Below are 5306 nucleotides of genomic sequence, written 5' to 3'. Positions count from 1 at the left end.
AGAACAAGCCGTGTGTCTGGAGTGGTTAGTGCGCTCCTTGTAAAGCAAGAACAGGTGCGCTTTGGTCCATGCTGTCAAGACTCTTTATGTATTTTATATTAGATATTCATTGGATAAAAAACAGGAAGGGGAGCACCTTCCAAGTCAAACTGAATCAGGCCCAAAAGCTTATAATTCAAGTCACTTTTTGATATTCAAAATATTCATGATGCAAAAAATGATATTCATGTATAAAAGTAAATGACACCGTTTATATTAATGTAATTACTCACAGGTTTTGCATGGACATAACTGTTTGTAGGATTGAGGCTTCTGAAAATAGCATGCATGTTGTGCCCGTCCAGCAAGATAGGTGTGTCCTACTCTGCATGAGAAAATATTTGTCTACCTACACTAACAAACACAATGGAGATGAAATTTTGACAGACATAATTTGAAACTTCTGTCTGAAATTCTTACCTTTACGTTAAAAAAATCTTAAATTTTCCTTGTAATATGCATATTATACATGCCCTAATTTTACTCTACATCTACATGTGTTTTTAATTTGGTCTGCATAGCCTTATGAGAAGATATAAAAACAAGTGGAAATTTTCTCACCCCCCCAAAACTGAGTTCTGAAAGTAGTCTGTAGAAATATAAAAAGGTATTGTATCAGCAAAACTCTTCCCTGCTAACACGACACTGGAAATCAAAGTTCAGATTTATTGGATTAACTAAGGGTAAATTAAGCGAGCAGTCAGATAAACAGAAACAGGGTGGATCACCAACACTTTACAGTCTGGAGCAGAAAATAGCTAACATAATTGACTTATTGCTATCCTGACTTTTCAAAAAGGTTTTGCAGGAAGGATTCTAAGTTAAAAGAAATATTTTGAACAGGTAAATAAATCAATGAAATAAATCAGAATAGCTTCTTTTGGGTAAGATTCTCTCTTGTTCATGTGGAGGGTCTGGTTTCTATGCAACAAGCAAGGTAAGATGGGGAGATGCTAGAAACTACATACTTCATATTCAGCTTAAGGCTTGATAAAGTGGAGACTGAGCTCATGGGTGTTGTGTCAGACCTTGGAAACTCTTCCACTAAACTGAAGTTGGATAAAGCCCATAAACTCTTTGGGTTTCAGCAACTCATTTTTAATCCAGACATATTTGATCATACATCAGGTGACTTGTCAGTCATTAAATTGAAGGCAGCTAGCAGTAATATGAGCTCAGAAAGGAATCAGGCAGGGTTGAGATGCACCTTATAGACTAATTAAATCACATGCATAAGCTTTCTAATGAAGTGAGCTGGGGGTGATGAAAGCTTATGCAGCTTTGATTTAATTAGGCTATAAGGTGCATCTCTACTTTGCCATCTGCTTAACTTCAGAGACTCTCTCTGCAGAAAGGATTCATTCTCTCTCTCCTTGCAAACCAAGACAGGCTATCAACAGAAATTATTAATTAAAATGATCCACCTTTTAAAAAATGAGGTGAATGAGGAGAGATTGCCCACAAGGTAAAAACATATTTTACATCATCCTACCCTCTGATACCCAAATATATTTAAAAAAGAGCTGCAATAGTTCTCAAAAGATGAGCCCAAGCCATACATTTAAGAATTAATCTTGCAACTGAACTTGTCAGATATCAGGACAACCTACTACGGGTACTACATTAGAAATGCAAATATTCATCCCCTTCATCAAAAATGAATTTAAAATCTCTTCAGACACTGATATTTAAGAACCATATTTAAGATATGAAAAATGAAGCACTAGTAAAGAGGATTAACCAATCTCAATTTGTCGATAATTTCTTTTGTAAAATATATTACCTTAAAAAGGATAATGAGTATGTACATTAAGAGGATGTTACAAGTCTTAGAAGAAAAGGTAGATAAGGCTTATGAAACACTATTACAGTACACCTGGACTACCACTTACACCCAGCTTCAGATCTGTCCCTAATCTTGTTTACAATCCAAATTAAGTATTCCCTTGCTCTCACCCTGATTCCAGTCCACCCTGTCTCTTGAGCATTTTGGCCTGTGGCCACACTTCCCCATTGGCTGACCACCCTGGCAGCCTATCACAACTCACATGAGTCAACTGAGATGGAAGCACAGAAAGTCCACCTTTCTGTGCTCCACTCCCTATTATTGGCTGTACTTAAAGCTAGCCCAGAGGGGCAAACAAGTAGTGGCATGATTCCTTCGAGGGGCCTGCTGCAGTTTCCTGTTTCTTTCTAATATAGCCCTTCTGTACCATTGGTCCACAACTTGTCTCTTCTTGTGTGTGTGTGTGTGTGTGTGTGTATACTACAAGTTAATATAGTCAGGGTATGGAGACATTTGTGGTTTTGAGTAACTGAGAGCAACTGCAAGATCATCTGCATAAAAGATGCATACACATATCCCAAGACACATTTGAAAGTGGCCTCCAGTGTTAAATGTCTCACATGCTTCTGTCAGAATGAGCAAATTCTGAAAAGCAAGTGTTAATTGTCACAACTGCAAGGCCAGCTGCACTTCAGACCCTTTCCTGGTCTGAGAGCATCCCCTTAAGTGTGTCACAACCAAATTAAGTAGTGCCCATGTCACAGGCAAGTAAAACCATTCAAAACAGTTTTTTTCTGCACTAAGTTAACTAAGGGTTAACAAAAATGATAGTAACAGCCTCCTTTGCGCATGTCAAAAAGAAATTTATAACTGTGACACCAACATGAAATAGAACTCTTGCTTTCTGTGCTGTATATAAATCATTATAATTGGTCAGAGAAAACAGGGAGTAACCCTACTACAAACACCTAGCGAAAAACCGCTATAATAATTGGTGATTCTAATTAAATTTATGACGTGGCGAAAAGCAATTGGCTAGTACACAAACAAAATCCCGCTGCATTTCCGCGTAGTCGGGGAAGAGCGACTCCGTATACACCCGGAGACCTCTGACATAGGTGTTAGAGAAAACCGGCAATTTGATCACTTGCCAGTTCATCCCCCCGTCTTCGACCTTCTCAGACGTAATCGACAACCCCGACCTGACAATTCTGCCCGACCAGTTTTGCGAACTGATTTACTTATGCAGACCGACCTACGAACCCTAAGCTGTAACTAACCAAGTATCTTTGACCTCCGTCTTTCACCACCTTGATGGAGTAAGTAAATAATCTTGCTTTGCAACCGATAAGCGTCCACCTAATTAATTCCACTCCATGCGTCACAAGTACCCGCCTGACGGACCCTTAACTGCCTGGGTGGGAGTCAGGGAGAGCTGCTGGCCGGCTGCCCTGGGTCCCGACAAAGTGTTATATCTTATATGCTTTTTCTTGGGATGCAGTCACACAGTTGTCACACACTGGTGCATCTACACGAGCCAATTTAAGGCACTTTAGCCCAATTTAAGGTGCATTAAGGGCACACGTGTAGACCCCCAGGGAAGGGTCACAAGTACAGCTGGCCTTGCAATTGTGACAATTAACACTTGCTTTTCAGAATGTGCTCATTTTGACAGAAGCATGTTAAACATTCAAAACTGGAGGCCACTTTAAAATGTGTCTTGGGATATGCCTATGTATTTTTTATGCGGATGATCCAGCAGTTGCCTTCAATTATCCCAAACCACAAAAGTCCCCTTTTGCAGGTATCAGATTTAGGCAGGAATAGCTAAAGTGCATTAATGCACATGTAGACATCTTGAGGTACATTAATGCTATGTATGGACTGACTTGGGACTAACTTTAGTTCCATGCCAGCCCATGCACATGGCATTAATACGCTTTAACACATGCATGTGTAGACAGAAGCCAAATCACCTTAATGTGAATTAAACTAATGTGCATTAAATTTAGGAGCACCTAAATGCACGTGTAGACATGCCCACTCAGCTCAAATCCAACTATTGCTTATTGAGTGACCATAGTTTTCTAGCAAGTCAACTGTTTTGGCACCCATGGTTTTATTCCAGGCCTCTGAGACAAGTGGTAAACAGCAATCAGAGGGTGTTTAGACAAAGAGTTGTTAACTTTCAAGAGTAGGAACAAAGCATTTAGAAAACAAGTTTTTAACACATCAGATTTGCATCCATCTTACCTTTAGGCTTACCATATTCTAATACTATCATAGGTAAGCTTAACTTCCTCAGGCACTCTAGAAGGTACCTGTGACAATCTGAACAACTCTCCAATAACAATCTCTGCCCTTGAAAGAATCCCTTCATATCCAGGTTTAATCCTTTTGCTATTCTGGTATCATTGGCCCTGCGCTGGAGAACACATTTTGTAACTTAGGTACAACAGCACCTTTACAGCTCCAGTCTATTAGTATTGCCTCTTACCTTGAGCTAGTTGCACTGTTCACCAGAGCACCTCTTGGGGTAACAAGGAACAATGGTCACAAATTGACAGAGAGTAGATTTAGGCTAGATATCAGGAAAAACTTCTTCACGGTAAGGGTGGCCAAAATTTGGAATGGGCTCCCAAGGGAGGTGATGCTCTCCCCTACCTTGGGGGTCTTTAAGAGAAGGCTGGATAGGCATCTGGCTGGAGTCATCTGACCCCAGCACTCTTTCCTGCCTAGGTAGGGGGTCAGACTTGATGATCTGTTGAGGTTCCTTCCGGCCCTAGCATCTATGAAGTGTTTACCAGGTGCTGGTGGCTTATTTCATTTCCCCTTCTGTCATTGTTCCCCTTGTGATCTAGTCCAGGAGTGTCCACAGAACCATTCCACCTGGCCTGTCAGGAGTCTGGTGGGAGCACAGCCTGTTGCAGAATTCGGGGTCCCTGGACCCTGAGTAATATGGTCTCTAGCAGCAGGTCCCTGAACTAGTAGTGCCTGAATGTAGACCCATACTGCTCCCTGAATGCGCCCCCCACAACGCTGCCAGGCTTTGTGCTACTCCCCTGGCCCTCATCCTATGCTGCTGCCCAAACATGGACCCACCACAGTTTCTGCCCCAGTGTCTACATCTGGCCTACGATCAAGGATGTGTTTGACAGCCCTTAACTAATCCAATATAGACATATAATAAACATGCTAATATTTCATACTATATATTCATAAAGTAAATATCCCAATAATCAGGTCAACCTACAACAGTGAAATTATTATGAAGCAGCTCTATGTGAAATGTACTTAGCATCCAAAGATAAATTAATTTAGGTTTAAAGTAGGGTGTGCATTGAAAGGGGAATTCCTAAGTGTAGATTCCTTATGTTCTTATTCCAGAAAAGCTGTTTCTTTTTTGATTAAGCTTCATCTAATTCAGAATTCAAAACAAAGCATGTTTTATTCTGGAACTAGAAAATACATAAGTAGTTAA

The sequence above is a fragment of the Alligator sinensis genome, unplaced genomic scaffold, assembly GCF_000455745.1.
Source record: "Alligator sinensis unplaced genomic scaffold, ASM45574v1 scaffold700_1, whole genome shotgun sequence".
NCBI lineage: Eukaryota > Metazoa > Chordata > Crocodylia > Alligatoridae > Alligator > Alligator sinensis.
The sequence above is the reverse complement of the archived record's forward strand: the minus strand, read 5'-3'. Positions refer to the sequence as shown.